Raw genomic sequence first — 18,745 nt, forward strand, 5'->3', positions numbered from 1 at the left:
ATTATTATGATACAGGTTTTTTTGCCTACCCGTGAGATGTGGGGGTATTTTTAATTCTTCTTTCTTTAGCCTGATTCCTTAAGAAAATTCTGCTTATGCAATTCACTCTATTCATCCAACAGTTTGGTGTTCTCCCTAGTAACTTCTGAAGCCATTGATCAGTCTTGATCTTTGCCAAATTTGGCTGAAGAGTTTCTACACGCTTAATGAAAAAATTGCCTGGCAGAGGTGATAGATTTAAATTCGTAGCCTTGCTTACGGAAGCACTGCAATGTGATCATGACTTGCTCTCCACCTGGCCAAATCAGTATGCACAGGGTGCCCAATAAATTAGCATCAGTTTAACCCAAAACAAGCGATAATATGGCTTCCTTCCCCAGACGCTGGTATACTCCACAGCGTACTGTGGGTAGGTAGTGTACTGTGGAAAGAAAACTACACGTACTGCAGAGGAGAGGAGGTAAAGTCACAGGAATGAGGAGGCGAGCTGGGCTTAAGGCAAGTAGAGATGAGGGGGTGTACGGACAAATCAGGAAACTGGGCCGCTGGGACACATGTGCTACAAAAATCTTTTTTCGAGATGCTGAGCATGCTCTATTTTACTGTGTTACATATACAATAGCAACTTGTAATGTGGTCTTGGGCGTCTTTGCCATTAGTTCTCAGGCTGGACATGGTAAACATAATGTTAAACCTAACCATAATGTTATAAGTGTTTTTAAAATGCTGTTTAATTACATGGAATGATCTCAAATAAAACAGTGTATTTAGATGAACCTGGCTCTTAATGAAAACACCTAGTCCAGTAAGTCAGGAATGCTTTTTTTTTCTTACCCAGTTTCTTTTAGCTTTGTTTTCTTTGTGAGAAGACTTTTTTTCAGTAAATAGAAGACATGTAAGTCACTGTCTGTCATGAAGGCTATCTGGTGAAGTTTGGGAAAACTAGTGTTCTGTGTGTTTTGTGAACTGAAAAAACTCTGTATTTAACTGTGCTCAGACTAGGGGTTCTGGGGCTTTGTGGACAAAGGGCAGAAAAAACGGAAACTTTAGGCAGGTAATGACTAACTTCAGTAGTCTCTATGCTATTTGTAGAAGTGACCATTTTAACACCTTTAAAACCTTTTGATGGTGGCATTTTCCTTTCTGAAGTATTATATTGAATGTATAATGAGTTATTTAAAAGCCATTTAGACTCTAAATATCTTTTGGTCTTGACACAATTTAAATTCTATCTAGTGATTAGGCAGTATTTCCCTTTCAAGTTAACTGTAGTAGATATTAGGGGTTCTGCTGGCATTTTCTGCATAAGAAGGAGTTTTATAATTTCTTCTCTCTATGCAAAACTTGTAATTGTTTTTTCTGCAAGAAAAAGATGTAATTGATGTTAGTGAAGTACCTTGGGAATGCTACACCTTGTTTAATTGATATATGTTGTGAATGATGAAAAAGCACCGAGAGCTTTGCTAGCTGCATGGTTCAGTTTTGCTGTTTGGATTATGCTATAAAAGATGAGCTAGCTGGAAAAGACAGAAAAGAGGAGGCCGAAGGGATTTAGGTAAATAATCTTTCACTGTGAATCCTTTCAGCATCTTCCTTTCTGTATGCATGGGCTCATTCAACTGCTACTTTGATCAAGCTTGAGGCCTTGGGTGACTTTAAATGCCATGCAGTTGTGGCTAAATGGATAGCATACCGTTTAAAGCCAACATTTGGGTGGAGAATCTTCCCTTCTGTCTTGTGTTGACATGTCTGTTATTTCTTCCCCCAAATACTGGATAATGCAGCCACAGACTGCAGGTTTGCTGCAGCCGGTTTAATACAATACTGCACAAATTCACGTAATGCGTGTTTGGTTTTAAATTGCACTTTTTTTTTTTTTTTTTTTAACTTTGTCTCTCTGTCCTGTAAGCTTCACTGACACTAGATACCTGAACAGCAAGTGTAGCTTCTTAGGATGGTGGGTTTTGTAGCTACTGCTATGTAGGTTTTTTAGGTTTGTCTCTGTGATATCAGACTGCCAAAAATGGGAATGTTTGACTCAACAAATTAAGATGGGGGACATGAAAATTGTGAACAAAATTGACAGAACTGCAGCTGAGAGACTTTTAATACAGACTCATGTCCCAAAATAAATATTCTTTTAGGTTAGTTTAGTTTCCATTTAATATTTTAAGAATTGGTATAAGGTTTAACCAGCTTTACACAGACAAATTACTGAAAGTGAGACATCAGATTTTTTTCAAGTGTATGAGGAAAAACGGATGTCTACCACACTAGAACAGTTATCAGACTATATACAAGAAAATGCTGGTAACTGCTGAATAAGTAAGTTCGAGCTGGCATTTAGAGTTTGAAAAAATGGAATCCAAAGCCTGGAAGAAATCTGAACAGAAGTTGGCTGCATCGTCTTGCAGTAGTCAACATTATTAGCACAACTACCAAGAGAGCTAGAAACTTCTGATAGACCTCTTAAGTAATGTGATTTTTTTCAATGACATGAAATATAAATGGAAGAGATAAGAAGTTCCCAAGGACGTACAGATAACTGTAAGAAAAACAACCCGTAGTTAAGCAAACCCGTTCAATCCATTGCTCCTTCCATAATTTGAGAACTGTGTGAATGTTGCTTGGGGAGAGACCAGTCCACAGCTGTATTTGATTTAGTGAAGCTTTGGTAGCCACCTTACCCAGAGTAATCAATAGCAAGGCACATAAGGGGACAAACAGCTTTTATAGTTGGTCTAATAAAATGGAAGAATTGTCAACATAACTATTTAGACTTTTAAAAGGCCTGTGACAAAAAGGAAAATTTCTGTTCATCCATCAGCAGCCTGTTGAGGTTTGGGTTGTTTTTTGGTTTTGGGTTTTTTTTTTTTTCCAGATTGCTTAAAACTTTTTTTCTCTCATCATCACCAGTGACTGATCCTTGTTCTGCATCCATAATTTGAAACAGCTGACTATTTTCTCATCATAGTGTGCTAGTAGACTGTAAAAATACATAATAAAACCTTGAAACAATATATTTAAATGTGCCTAGAGTACTTATGTAACTGGGATTTTTTTTTTTAATCACTTATTTACTTAAGAAAGATAAAACAGGGGAGGTGACACCCTACACTAAAATTGGTTGTTATCTGTTTTGGAGATACTGATAACTCCAAACCATAGACACTAAAATAGAAATGAAGGAATGCACTGGCTGGTAAAGCATGAGGCAGCAATGTGTTGGCAAAGAGCTGTGTTGTTAAAGCTCAGAACTGGATGATTAACTTGCCATGCACATCTGCGGGGGAAGATGACTCACAGCCAATAGTAAAATACGCTTATTACAATATGCTTGTAGAAAACCATTGTATCTAACAATACACAGCTTGTTTGGATTATAGATGATTATAATTAAACAATTACCATACTGGATTTTGGTGCATGTCTAGGTAGCAGTGATCAAAACTTGGTAATATTTGTTACCAACTGGCAGAGAGAACCCTAAAAAGAAATTTACGTTTTACTCCCAAAAAAGTAAATCTGTTCAGCTTGTTAATTAAATAAATTGGTAACAACTAGAAGCTTTAAAAAAAAAGTTGACCAGATGGACGCAAAGCTATGACAGCAAGAGAGGAAATGCTTTTGCTTTTTGACAAACTGAGGATAGTGATGAAATACTGGCACTTTAAAAAAAGAAATCAAGTATTAAGTGGAAAGCAAAGGAAACAAATTACGGAAATTTGCTAAGGCATCTCAGATGTTGATTGGAAAAAGCGACCTCATACAGATGAAGATACTAGGGGATTTTGCTGAAATACTTGCTAGCTGCAATATAGCCTCATTACTACGCAGGTGGTCAAAGGTCAAATTGTTAAGCGTGGACATATGTAACCATCAAAGTGGTTATATTCTATCTATAGAAAAAATGACAAAAACGTGTTTTTGCATTAAGATAATGAAGTATTTCATAGCTCCCTTATAATCTAAAAGGAAGTTTATTTCTATTGGGTATTCAGTATTTACAGGCCTAAAAACCGAAACCAAGTGGAGTAAGAGTTGATGAAAAGGCACTGGCCTGCTAATGTTCCTTCACAGAAATTTCGGAATAATGTTCACGTTGTCCCAATATTCCGAGAAAGCGTGTGGGATGATGATATGCTTGTTGCCATGGTACTGGTGTGAAACACCACACTGGGAAATCTATTATGAGATTTGAATTACAAAGAACTAAAATAGGCTTATACAGAAAATAGGTCTGGTCAAACAGCTATCCTCCTTTGCAGAGACTATAAATTTAGAGACTATTTTGTCGTTCATTGACTGTGTGCAGTAGGAAATTAATGTGACAAAATTCAACTCGGGTCCAGAAGGAAAGGGAAGGCAGTATTTATTTTATTTAAAACTGTTCTCAGTCACTCATGTTGAGTCTCTCATAGGTTTCACCCAGCCATATTCTCACACCCACATGCTCGTGAGCACCAAGAAGCCCATGTCCAAGCAGCCAGGCCAGGCAGGCTGGAGATCCCCATGGAAGACAAGGAATGGTGGCTCTTGAGTAAACGCCATGTCACTGGGGATCTTCCTTGGCAGTGGAAAACTTTTTCAGTGCGGGTTTTTGCTGGCATAGAGTTACATTTCTTCATAGTAGCTGGTATGGTGCTGTGTTTTGGATTTGTGCTGGAAACAGTGTTGATAACACAGGGATGTTTTCATTACTGCTGAGCAGTGCTTACACAGAGTCAAGGCCTTTTCTGCTCCTCACCCCACCCCACCAGCGAGCAGGCTGGGGGTGCACAAGAAGTTGGGAGGGGACACAGCTGGGACAGCTGACCCCAACTGACCAAAGGGATATCCCATACCATATGACATTGTGCTCAGCAATAAAACTGGGGGGGAAGGAGTTTGGCCAGGGCAGCAGTTGCTTGGGGACTGGCTGGGCATTGGTCAGTTGGTGGTGAGCAATTAGGCTTTTGGCAGCACTTGTTTTTCTTGGTTTTTGGTTTTTTTAATCTTTGTTTTCTTTTTCTTTTTTTTTTTTTTTTTTTTGGGGGGGGGGGGGGCGGGGTGGTTTTTTTCCTTTAATTATTAAACTATCTTTATCTCAACCCACAAGTTTTTGCACTTTTACCCTTCTGACTCTCTCCCCCATCCCACTGGGTGGGGGATGAGTGAGTGGCTGTGTGGGGCAGAGCTGCCGGCTGGGGTTAAACCACAACAATCATCCAGGTATTTATACCCTTCAGCTATTACAAAGTGATTTTCCAACATAATCTTGCTTACCTCACCCCCTCTAAACCTTTGGGAGGGTTGCTACCTGTCGTTTGGGTTTCCTCATTTGGGTTTCTTTATGGCTACAGCCTTTCTTTCTGCTGGGACAACAAGCCCCGGACTGGCGCATGCAGTGTGCCACAACCCTGCTGCCATCCTCTTGTTATCAGACCTCAGGTCTTCCGCTGATAAGACATCCTGCTGTGGCCTTATTGGAGCTCAGGTCTCCTGGTCTTGATGTAAACAGCACATTCCTCAGCGCTTACCAGTTTAATTGCTGTTAATCACTTCGTTGGTTATCAATTCATGCTGTTCCTTCAACCCGTGCTGCTGCTCGTGCTTTCACATAAATAATTCCCACTGATATTTCATTCAAACTAATCTTAATGTTTCTGTTTCAGCTCCCTGCAGCACGGCACGATAGTTCGATTGGGCCATTATAACAGAGCGTGTGTCCAGATGCTGAAGTGCAGCCTGGCAAATGCTTTTAGAGACCATCGATGGAGATGCTTTCTAGAAGACTTCCCCAAAATATTGGTGTCATAGTGGTAGTATTCAACATTTTCACTGGTATTCTAGAAACAAATTTAAACAACAACAAAAAAAACCTGCCAGTTTAAATTGCATGAAAACAAAGCTCAATCCCTCCGATTTGAATTGCTCCAAACGAGGATGTTTAAACATAGTATGCTAGTGTTATCACCTACGAAGTAATACTACTAGGAACAAGAAATGAAAATTAAATGTACACATTGTCTCTTGGAAAATAGCACCAGTGAAAAGGATTTAAAGATTTTTCTGAACATACAGCTTCCCATAAGCAAACTCCTAATGTAATTCCGTGGTAAAGAGGACCAATGCAGCAAGTGGGTGTAAACAGAATGTATCATGGTGGTTTTAGCCCCTGCCCTACAGCACCTGTGAAACCACTCCGCTACTGGGAAGACACTGGGGTTAAGGTTTTAAAATGTTGAACTGAAGAATTTATACAAGAGTCACAAACCCCCGAGTTCAAGGAGCAGAGGAAAATCTTACCTGGTAGGAGATCTGGGGGAGAGTGTTTCGACTTACCAAGTAGAAATTCAAGAAGGGGCGTACGATACAAAAGCAATCTTGCGGAAGAGCATAGTGGATGCTGCGAGGCTTTTTTGATGTGGTTAAGGAAGATATAGCAGAGATTGGATGCTGAAGCCAGGCAAATTCAGATTAGTGATTCAAATCAGGCTCTTAATCCCCATTAACCACCTACATCAAACACCATGGATGGTGCTGAATTCCAAAGTTCTGGGCGTCTTCTGTCAGATATTCTTTATAGTAAGGGGATGTTATTTATTTAATTACTTCTTTATTTCAGGCATAGGTAACCTGTGGTACAAAGCTCTGGCTGTGTGTGTTAGGTCAGAGCTAATGGCCTCTCCTAGGTCTAAAAGCTAAAGCCAAAATTTGAAAAATAGCATGAAATCATTAGCTGTCTTAAGCTAATGTTATTTACTATTAACTTGTTCTGTTTCGCGGCTATTTTATAACAACGTTCTGGAAAAACAGATGCATGCAGTCTGTACCACGATAATTTTAGGAAGTGGTCTTATTGTTGACTGGGTCTTTGTTCAGGACAGCGTGTTGTCACCTACCAAAAGACTTGTGCTCAGCTGCCAGGTTTCAGCCAGTTGTTAGTCACAGCAGAAGCCTGGACTGCAAGCACTAGTGAAGCAGTTGGCAAGCAATTATGTGCTAATATTTCCAGTGTTTGAAGCGATTTGAAATGCTTGTAAGTGAAGAAATGCCTGGGATGCTTGTTTGGGAGAACAGCGTCTTGTATGGATGACCTAGAACTTCAGTCTCGTTCCTTTCCTCTGCCTCCACCTTTCAGGTAGCAGTGAGAAAGTGTCCTGGTTTAGCCCCAGCCAGCAACTCAGCACCACGCAGCCGCTCGCTCACTCCCCCTACCCCGATGGGATGGGGGAGAGAATCGGAGGAGTAAGAGTGAGAAACACTCCTGGGTTGAGATAAGAACAGTTTAATAATTGAAACAAAGTCAAATAGTAATGCTAATAGTAACAGTATAATAATGATAATAATAATAATGATACACGAAGCAAGTGATGCACAATGCAATTGCTCACCACCCGCCGACCGATACCCAGACAGTTCCCGAGCAGCGATCGCTCCTCCCTGGCTACCCCCCCCTAGTTTATATACTGAGCATGACGTCATATGGTATGGAATAGCCCTTTGGTCAGTTTGGATCAACTATTCTGGCTGTGCCCCCTCCCAGTTTCTTGTGCCCCTGGCAGAGCATGGGAAGCTGGAAAGTCCTTGACTAGCATAAGCAGTACTCAGCAACAACTAAAAACATCAGTGTGTTATCAACATTCTTCTCCTACTAAATCCAAAACACAGCACTGTGCCTGCTACTAGGAAGAAAATTAACTCTATCCCAGCCAAAACCAGGACAGAAAGTTACATTATTCTAGTTTTGGGTGGTACGTAGCAGCTTCTACATGATAGTTAAACCTTCTGGTCCATGCAGCATGAAAGTTGGATTTTTGCCTAAACCTGTTAAAAGAAACAAGGCCCTGGGTTGAAATTCATAGAACCTGGAATTCTTCAATCCAATTTCATACACGAGGTGTCTTGTGTCTTAATTTGTCATTTTTAAACTGACCTAACTTCATGTAGCTATTTGATGATGCACTGGGAACAGCTACGAGCTTAAACCTTTTCCTGTTTCTTGGCTGACAGCTGTTCTTGCTCAAGCTGCAGATACCTGACTGGGCCTCTACTGAAAACTGAGTTAATTTAAATTAATAAGCATGTGAAAAATTCCACAATATACTTTGTTGTCCTCTTTAAATGTAAAAGTCATTTATTGAGCTGTCATCCTCCTGGAGATCCTAAGTCTTTCATTTTGGCTATTTTTTTTCCTTTTCCCCAATTACAAGTCACCTACATATGATTGAATTACATTGGTGTTATTGGTCAGTTAAATATTTGATAGAAAGCATTTCAATTCGACCTGTTTCAACCCCCTTTTCTTAGTCTACTTGTCTTGTTTGTCTATTTTAATTAATTATGATTCCTTTCAATTAAGACATTAATACACATCAGCTTGACTCTATGCTTAGCTAATTATATCACTATATGTAAATTAAGACATTAACAGATCTCCCTCTTTTCCTAGTAGGATGTGTTATATTGTCATTGAAGCTCACAAATTCTTGCCCAAAACCTGCACTAAATTGTCCTTTCCCTTTTTGTATGTATTGTATGCAATTTGTATGTACACTTGTCATCAGAACCATTTTTGAGATCCTGTATTTAACAATAGCTGATACATACTTTTTTTATTTATTGGTGCTGTAAGAGGGGAAAAACTTGGGTTAAGTTACAGTGTCATCCAGCTTCCTGACCTTGCCTCAGGCCTAGCTTCTCCCTTACTGCAGGTCTTGATTCTTGAGAATCTCTTCACTAGGAGAACTGAGCCACTAAATAAAAAAAATTGGCTGTATTTTATCATCTCTCTTCCTTCTGTCTGTCCTGATTACAAAATATGCCAGACTGCTGTTAAAAAAAATTTTTTTTGAGTTACTACAATGAAAGTTAAATAGCACCCCTCTATCCCAAATAACTTAAAAAACAATTCATATGATTCCAACTTCACCCCGATACAAAATGCGGCAACACCTGTTAGGAGGATGTGGCAATGGTTTCATAATGTCCAACTGCATTGCATAACAGCAGGGGTAAAAAATAAATGATCGTGAGAAGGGAAAACAAGTCAGGTGCAGTATACCTCTTCTGCCAGGACTAACCTTTCAACCTGACTTTTGTTCCAGTTAATTTTCAGCTGTTTGACTGCTGAGATACTCTCGGTGCTTGGTTCTGTCTGTACCACAGCTTCCTTTAGATAAGGTCTCCCTTTTGGGAGACTGCTCACTCGTCTTTCTCCTCAGCAGTCCATCTGCAAGGCCCAGTCTCCGAACACCCCTCTTCGTCCGTTCTCCATTCTCTTCAGGTCTGGTGGCCTTGTTCAGGCCAAAAAAAATAGTTGTCTTCCCTGCAAATAAGCCATTTAGCCAAAGTCCTTCATGGCGTTCAGCTCCTCTTTCATAGCATGCATCAGCAGCGTTCAGGCTCAGAAAACAGTAGTGGTCAGCATCAGACAGAACATCTTCTTGACCATCGTCCCCCTGTCATGGTTCAGCTCATCAGGTTTAAGGTGAGCCAGATACAAATATTTTAAACTGTGCACATGTACTACAATAGTGTCCTAAATCTCATCTCAATCCATCCTTACCAGGATCATCTTGCACCAGAGAACTGTCTTCCTGCTCATTAATGACCCCATGCAACAAGGTGGGGTGTCATTAATGATCTTTGGTGGGGCAGCATCCATCTCTGTACAAGGTTTCTGAAGATACCGGATTTTTTCTGTAGTAGGCAATGTTTGAAAAATCTGTGGTCTCAGCTGAGTGCAATTAGACACCTTTTCTGGAAGGTTTTGCAGGGCTCCAGAGAAGCTCCTCAGGGGTTACTGTTTGGAGTATTTTAAGTCTCAGGCAGATGCCCATGTCAGCTGTTCCCAAGTGAACCATAAAGGAAAGTTCAGTGTGCATATTAACGAAACCAGCAATAGCTGAGAGGCCTCATTAGCAGTTCGTGTTATCTGATAACAGAAAGAAAAGGAAGTAATTTTAGAAGGATGCAAAGCCAGGAATTGCTCATTGTCTCCAGGAGCTGTAAGTGAATGGGTATGCCAGCAAGAGGGTGACACCGTGTTCTTTGACCTTGTTTTCTCATCCACTCTTAGAAAATGTTCTCAAAAAGAGAACAACATTAATCTTTTTCAATACGAGGATGACTATAGCTGTGGATACCTCTTATTGGGACACACCAATAAGTATTAGAGAGATTGTAATAAATAAGCAACTTGATTGTATCAGAAAGCAGGTCACAAAGTACAAAGCTATTCGACACGTACACCATAATGAAACGGGTGTTCCTGTTTTTTATGGAGAGCATGCAGATAAACCTTTTCTGCTTGGACAGACTTGATTTTTTACCACAAGCAAAAGACGGGTATTACTGCAGCAGTAGCAGGGCTTGGTAAAGAAAGCATTTCTGATTAATGTTACATTCGTAAAAAGGAAGGTAATAGTGTACTAGAAACTGGTATTAATAAAGAACAGCTTTCTAATAACAGTATACAAGCTTAACTTTGTATATATATACTTAAAAGTATGTAAGTTCAGCTCCAGTATTGAAACAGATAAAGGTGGGCTCTGTTCTAGTACTTGCTTCATCTGAAGCATCTGCAGGTCTGGAGGGATAAGCCTGGATTAACTTCTGATACACAAACTGATTCTCAACCACTCCAGTTCAAGTGGTTTGTGTAGCTTATGCTATATTAGTTCTCTGGAAGATGATCTTATAGCCTGTCACTAAAATGCTCAAGTGTCTTAAGGCCTTTCCATAATAACGAGCCCTTCCATTTTAGGCTACTTCTTTTTAGAGCTTTTACCTATAACTAGCTAGGAGTGTTTTGAAGAGCTTTATTCTTGACCAGATATAATTGCTTGTTTATGTAAGAAAGCACCACATTGCAGGCTAATCTATTCCGCAACTTATTCTGCTTGCATGCCCTTTCCTTTTTTTTTTTTTTTTTTTTTCTTTTCAACATAGATTGTAGGGAAACATTGCTCTGCATTGGTTTTGCACCCTGAGGGACTATTTCTATTATAGAAGACATATATAGTATATCTGTTGTATAGGTTGAGCAATTTGAAATCTTTCAAAAGAAAGATTTTCATGTAGCATGTGTGTGGGATCTCAAGACTTCCAATGTGCTAACCCCATGATCTCATTATAAGAAGACTTAGATAATTTTGAATGCAAGGCATCATCATATTACATAGCATTTTTAGGGTAAAGGAGTAGAAAATTTTCTCTTTCAAAATCTGATTAATATCAACAAAGGTTCACAACTTTTATGTTTTTACAGACAGAAAAACATGCAGGAAGTTTAGATTATTCACTGAAGTGTCAGCGGGTCAACAGCAAAGAAAGAATTAAAGCTGTGAATTCTAAATCCTTGTTTTCAACCCATTAGGCCCGTACTCTCTGATTAATAACGGCTTTCTGCAAAACTTGCTCATTTATAAAAATCAGCAATAGAAAAACAACTACAAACTCTGCAAATCTTGACAGTTAAGAGAGCAGTGAAAACTAAGTATTGATCAATATATTGGGGAAGGTATAACCTTTGATTAGACAGCATATTATTTTTAAACAATTTCATTTTTTGTATAGCTAACTGCAGGTGTTTGAGTAACTTCCAAAGTCTCCTGAAACTTCAGCTGTACCTTCAAATGTCTTTTTTAGCACTGAATAATCAGAATTCTCAAAAGGTGACATCTGTGACAACAAAAAACGTGATACATTGCTGCCATGCTTATATTCAGTGCTTACATTTGATTTAATTGGACACTTCTCCCACCACAAGACAGTAAGTGAATTATGAGCAGAACTTGATTTACTTTTCAGTATCACATTTATCGGGGTTTTTTTGAACTGTGAACATAAGACATAGGGTTTGTGATCCTTACCTTTTCCATACATAACAGCCATGCTGACCAGAAGAACTGGAGACTGCAAGAGCTCAATCACATGTTATACCCTTCTTTTTTCTTCCCATCACAACCTTCCCTCAACAACAGGATTTCAAGCTGGAGGTTGAGAGATGGCAATTTGCTTCCCAGTCTCGTGAGAGGAGGAGGGAGCTGAGACGAAGCAGAAGGTGAAACGTCCCACTGGAGGAAAAGGACTCGCCTCCCTACATTACTGTTCTTCAAAACATGAGCTCAGATGTACATATCAAAGATGTTTTCTGTCTAGAGGCTGCTAAAAAGTGAGTCTTTTCATTCACTCTTTGCAGGATAGCTTCCAGCACCAAAATTGCAGGCAATTTAATTATGGAATTAAAATCTCTGTGTTACTGATGCTACTTCTCTCGGGAGGACAGTGCTAGAAGGCCATATACAATCTTTTTTGCGAGTAGATTTGCAATTATCTTTCATTTGGTTGTTGGGATCTCCAGGAGCCACTTCTGACAAAGAGAATATGTTTCAACATGTAAGAAAAATGCACGCTTAAAAGAAATGGCTGGGTGTATTCCAACGACGAGTCTATCCAGAGCAGGAAGAAGTCTTACCATTTTGAGAAGCACTTGTTAAGCAACTAGGCTTTGCTTTTGGCCTGACCTGAAAATATGGGAATGTGCTGCTTGGTTTCTACTTCTCTCTCTGGTTCTTCTCAGAAGACTATCGTCTCCTGCTTCTTGGAAAACTCATCACATTGAGGGAAGCGGCAAGTAACCCAGCAACACCTTACACTGACATGCAGGACTAGTTTATTTATGTGCTGCTGTTTCCGTTTATGAAAGATATTATGTAATTTTAGGTGGTTTACATACTGTCGTACTGTAACCTTACCTTTGTACTGAATGCATTTTACCCAGAAGCCTTTGCAAGGAGCAAAAAGCTGTTGCTGGCTGTTTTTTTGATGTATGTATGTTTGTTTGTTTGTTTAATTGTTTTTCTTTCTTTTCAAAATCTTCTCCTCCCTTAAGGGGAAAATGGGCTGAGCTATTAGCAGGAAGTGTAAACAAATCCAAGTAATAGCTAATCCCGGGCTTTCCAAGCCTAAGAAGGTAAGGGGACATCCTTGTTTTAAAAGCTGAAAGGACAAAGTAATTGAATGGTGTTGTGCTGCCCACTGGGAATCAGTTGCTCAAGAGAGTGCCAAGAACAAAGAACATAAGAATATAAGAATATAACTGCATAGGTCAATAGTAACACCTCTCTTTTTTTTTTCTAATTTGGACAAGTATTAAAAAAATAAGGAGGCCAGTTAAAGAATGTTGAGGGTTCTACTGCAAAAGACCAAAGAGAAGTAGAGGTCCAGGGAAGCCCTCGGAGATACTGCAGTGTGCAGGTGATGCTTTTGTTGCTTCATGGGTAAATCCATGTTGTCCAGCGCCATCTCAGTATTTCTTGCTGCCGCAGACCAAACTCTATTTTGCAGGAGTGGGGGTCCAGGTGAGGGCCTGCGAATGCAAAAGGGGGGAGCAGGAGGGGTGAAAGGGGTTTGGAGGCTGGGAGATGCTTCACATGAGAAGGTGACGGGGAGGGCTTGGGGTGGGTATTCACAGCTGATGAAGGACCTGGGAGGTCTTAAATTTCACTGAGGCTGTGGGCAATGAGCTTCTCTCTTTTTCAGCACCTCCTTGACCACCTACCCAGGTTAGTAAGCTACAGATGTTCCTGCCCCTCTCTTCAGACTGTACTCCCCTTCAGTGTGGGACCCCCACCATGAAACCCTCTTCTAGCCCTTTCCTCCTCTACACTGTCCCTTCTGCCCATCCTCTTCTCTCACTGACCCCTCAAAACACAGTGGGCTGAATTAATCCAGTTGAGCCCTGAATGCTTGGATCTTTCAGTAGCAACAAAACTGGCCAAGATTTCTGAGATGAAATAGGAAAATTTACTTTATAGTGACTTCACAAGAGGGCAGTGAGATAAATGAATCCACTGAAATTTAATTACATATTAAATTCTGTCAGATACTGCTGCTAAAGTTTTCATTTAAATCTCAGTGAGATACTGTAGAGCTATGGGTAATGGCAAGAAGGAAGCTTTGTATCCTATGGTGAAAAAATGAATGTCTGTGTAAATAACGTGAAAATCTATTTTAGGAGGGATGAGCCCATCTGCAAACTTCTAACAGGGCTGCAACAGCTAGGTGGTGTCAGCTCTTGCTCTCCATTTGCAGAATTTCAACACTGGAAAATGCATCTCTAGAAAATGATATGATCTTGTCCTATTACCTGAACTCAAAATATGTTCTCTCCACTGTGGACACTGATGTCATCCAAAGTCATGCATGTTTTGTATAGCAGCACTGCCTCTCCCACCCCAAAAATGGTGTACAAAGTCAAAGGATGTTTTCCCTTGAAAATGTGAGCATCCAATCTTATGATTTATTTGAGGGAGGGAAAAAAGTGTGTGTCACTTGTAAATAATCACCTCCACAAGATAAATAGAAATCACACTTCAGTTCCTAAATATTGGATTAGTTTAACTCCAGTCTTTTAACATGTGCTTGAGTCAAAACACAGATTGGTCAAGAGATGACACTTGTACTTGCGTTGTCCAGTCAACAACATGATTCATGTTGTAGGGCTGGTTGCGTAAGTTGACAAGATAATCCAGCCAGCCCCAGCAGCTGCTGCACTGCTGACACTCTGATGTGCTGTTCTTAAAAAAAAAAAAAAAAAAAAAAAGCTAAGTACAGTTTGTCTGAAAACATGTTAGTGATGAAACTTCAGCAGACACAATACAATGAAAAGCTAAAAAGTTCACTTGAAAATGTCAGGTCCCACAACACAAATCTGAAGTTTCAGAAGAAGAATATCAATGTGGAAGTACAAAGAAAACAAACTGTCAAAGAGATGTTTGGGTGCTTTCAGTATGCTTTGAACAACTTTCAGCAAACTTGCATTGCCTCAGATGAGAGAGGATGATGCTGTGTGTCAGGCAAATTCAAATCTAATATGAAGAAAGGCAGAGGTACATAATTCAGAATAAAAAAAAGCTTTCACTACCCAATGAAAGAGTTGAATCCTAGCTGGGTGCAGGGTACTTAGACCTTTGTTGTTAGCTTTTTTCTTAAATATGGCTACATGCTTCAAAGTATGTGTTTCTCTGTAGTAGAAGGGAATACAGAAAGGCTTTGAATCAGGAACTCTTTTGTTCTGCCCTACTTCCCTTACCAGCTGCCCTTAATAGTTATGCTAACACTCCTATTTGTCTACCCCACATACCTGCTGGGAGTGCCCTTGCTTGGCAGGCGAGAATCTCCGAGCCTCAGAGATGGATTGCATAAGGTCTGACGGTAACTCAGCTCCAAAACTGCATGTTTCTGCTCTCCCGCTCTCATGCCTGATGTGTTTACACAGGCACAACACAATGCATGCTCTCTTAATTTATTGACTGCGTGATATAAAGGTTAAGGCTGAAGGCTGAACCCACAAAGGCATTTCAAGGCTGGAAAGGATGGTAACATCTCTAAGCCCAAAAATCAAGATTTTTTTCAACACTTCCTTGCAACTGTCAGCTAACACTGGTTTCCATGCAGACCTGCACTTCCAGAACGGAAGTTCCCTATTAAATCCAGGCTTTGCACAAAACACTTCGGATTCCCTGAGGAAAAAAGCAGCAAAGGTGTTGTCATGATGGAGATGGATATAAAGGGGAAGTGGACTAAGGGGTAAATCCCAGCTCAGTGGGGACAACCCTTGCTCCTTGCGGTCTACTTTTGACAGATATCTGCACGGGGCCTCTTTCCCTTACTGGCAATCCATCCTGTGCTCTCCTCACCAATAAAAATACCTGTGAATGTAACAGAAGATGATGTTCTCAAACAGAGTAAACGAACTAAAAATAAAACACTCTGAGTTATTGACCTCAAGATATGAGTTATGTTTTCAGCAAAAATAAAAAAAACAAACCCACTTTTTAGCAGAAGTGACTTCACAATGTATCGTGTACCATTACCTCATTAGGTCTGCATCTGCTATGTTAACTTTGCGTGTTGCCACAGGGACTACTAAGGAGACAAAGGTTTTTGGCATCAGTGTGGGGCAGCTCCAGGTAAATCAAGTTCACTTAGTTACTTTATTTATGTACGGGTCTCCGCTCTAGTTCCCCCTCCCCTGCTTCCTCCTCCACCCACACGTTCAGTGTGTACAGACAGACCTGCCAGAGAAGCCAAGTCCCTTCTGGGCTACAGAACATGAGCTCTTTTCCTTCTTCTGGGGAGGAATACCTACCAAACGCTGCTGAGCTGGGCTGCTAGAAAACTTCTCTTTCTCTGCATATCCCTGGTCTGGTTTAGCAAACTTCTGAAGTAGCTAGTCCACATGTTTTGGGGCCGAAGTTGATCTTTGCATGGAAATGAAGTGAGCTTCTCAAATACCAAACCTAGCACCTCTTATGAAAGCGCACAGTTGCTGGATTGCTGGTGGTTGAATGCAGCTGAGCTGCTGCAGACCCCTTCTCAGAGGGCCCTGCTGCCTTCCCTCCCTCCAGTCCCTGTCTCCTCCAGACCATCCCACCAATTATTTGCTCTGCTGGCAAGCTGTGTCTTCAAGAAAGAAAACAAGACACAGTTCTACGAGAAAGGCCACAGCAAACAAATTCTGTTTTCTTTGTTATCTGAACATTCATGGTTTTGGTGGGATGCCTCAGTTACATTAGAAAGTGCAGCGCCTCTGTGGAAGGCTTTTGTATGCACCAGCTGATTCACTAATAACATTTTTCCTCAGATTCCCTGTCTGGAAGGTGGGGATAAGCTTCTCTTGGAAAGATGTATTATCTTGGGAGGAGTAGTTACTGGGAAGTGACTAGTGTTAGTGTTTGGCTACCTCCATCATGAAAGCCAAGCAAATTGTGGTTATAGAGCAAAATAAATTGGTCTTTGTTCATAATGGCATTAATGCACTACCTAAATCAGTTTTCAGCATCTCACCCAATACTGGCTATCCCAAGATGAGCTGCACACCCTTGCAAGTTCTTTATGCTTATTATCATTTTTCCAATCTAAAATACTGAGTCAAACACATCTATTAAGATTTATAAAATGCACATGTTCTAAACAAATAGTAATTTGTCTTCATTTTCTTTAAGATACTTCAATCTTAATTCAGGTTGTTAGAACTTAAATAATGAATAGTTGTGATCAGTTATTCCACGTTATGGATTCACCTCACCAGCTTCTCTGAAATGATCATGTTCTTCCTACCTACGAGACAAAAAGAAACAATCTTACCAACTTCCCTACAACCTTTAACCGAGTGTGATATTTTGTGGCATTTAACTAATGACAGAGAAAGGTACCCATCAATTAAAATGTCTACCCACACAGCCAAACGGTTGGTGCTAGGATATGGTCCTGGAATAATGTGTCATTTTAAGCTGTGCAGTTTACAGAAATCACATACTGTACTTTCTAAACACTGACTGTGGTTTATACTTATTTATTCCAAGTTATGTTGCCTGAGTTTTCGATCATACCTTGAAAATGCACTCCTGTGAGTTCAGAGCTTTGTAGGAGAAAGCAGAATTACATCTTCATCTTTGTTCGCTGAATATTTAAAAGCCCTGCTGTGCTCTGAGCTTTCCTAGAAAGTGAGCCTCGCTAGGAAACTCAGATCTTCTGAGAACACAAAATAGCCCTACAGAGGTCAACCTCATGGCATCGGCTTACTAAATGAAACCAGACCGCAATCCACCTCAGAAGTAGCTGTGAAGCAATTGTGTGAACCTTTATCTCTCTCCATGAGGCAAATTAAAACATTTGTGCTCATCAGGGTGAATTCTTTTCTAGTATTGTTTGGAGACTTCTGTAATTTTTTATCATTATTATTATTTTTGGTTTAAGAGAGACCTTGAATATTGAAAGATAACATGAGCAGAAGCCAGGGCAATCCAACTAGCCCATTTATCTCAAATTGCTGAGAAAACAGGTGTTTTTTTCTTAATTTCTGCTTCCTACTGGTATGTCCCTTTCTAGGAAGAAACTTCAAAGGCCTACTCTTTGTTTCCACCAAATGCACGGGGGTATATAAGATGTGCTCGGGAACAAACTGAAATTCCCATTCACCACTGTTGTTTATGCAAGAGAAGAGACCAAATGTTCAGGGAAGAAATGGCATCTTTCATTTCATACTTTAACAGCTCCAAAATGGTGGTAGTATCTCAATTATTTCTGTACGCGAAGGAGCTATCAGTGATTTCAGCATTCCTCACTGCATTACAGACTGCTTGTTTTGCTGGAATAAACATGATAGAGAAACGTAACACTGCCTGTGCTGTGCGGCCATTTCTATATATCTATATATCTGTGTGTATATATATATATATCTCTCACAGAGCGGTGATATTTGACTAGCATCAGCTGTGGCAGTGGAACTTATACAGCAAGATTTGTGTTTCTTACAGGAGTACGTGCTATAAATACAGCTATAACCACACACTCATTCTTTACCTTAAGAATTTATTAATGAATTTTAACAGTCAAGAGCATGAGTAGCTGATAAGAAAGTAGAGCTCCTTTGAGCAGATTACCCCCATATAAACACAGTTTAAGATATCTGGGTTCAGCTGTAGCTCTACATCATGGCAGCTTTTTTTAGCACCTGAAGTGCTGACTGCAGATATTCCACATTGCAATATATTGCAACTCTTGTTTGATTTGTACCTAAGAAGAAATCAACCTGTTCAGCAGCCAGGTAATTATTAAGTGCACGCTGTAGGAGATGCCATCGGACTGATTGCATAAACCACAGACCAGTGTAACACAACATCAGCAAGCCCCAAAGGAGTTTATTCTTTCAGAAATTTCATTTTTTTGGCAATACCTACTATTATTTTTC

The sequence above is a fragment of the Pelecanus crispus genome, chromosome 1 (genome assembly GCF_030463565.1).
Source record: "Pelecanus crispus isolate bPelCri1 chromosome 1, bPelCri1.pri, whole genome shotgun sequence".
In the NCBI taxonomy this organism is placed as follows: Eukaryota; Metazoa; Chordata; class Aves; order Pelecaniformes; family Pelecanidae; genus Pelecanus; species Pelecanus crispus.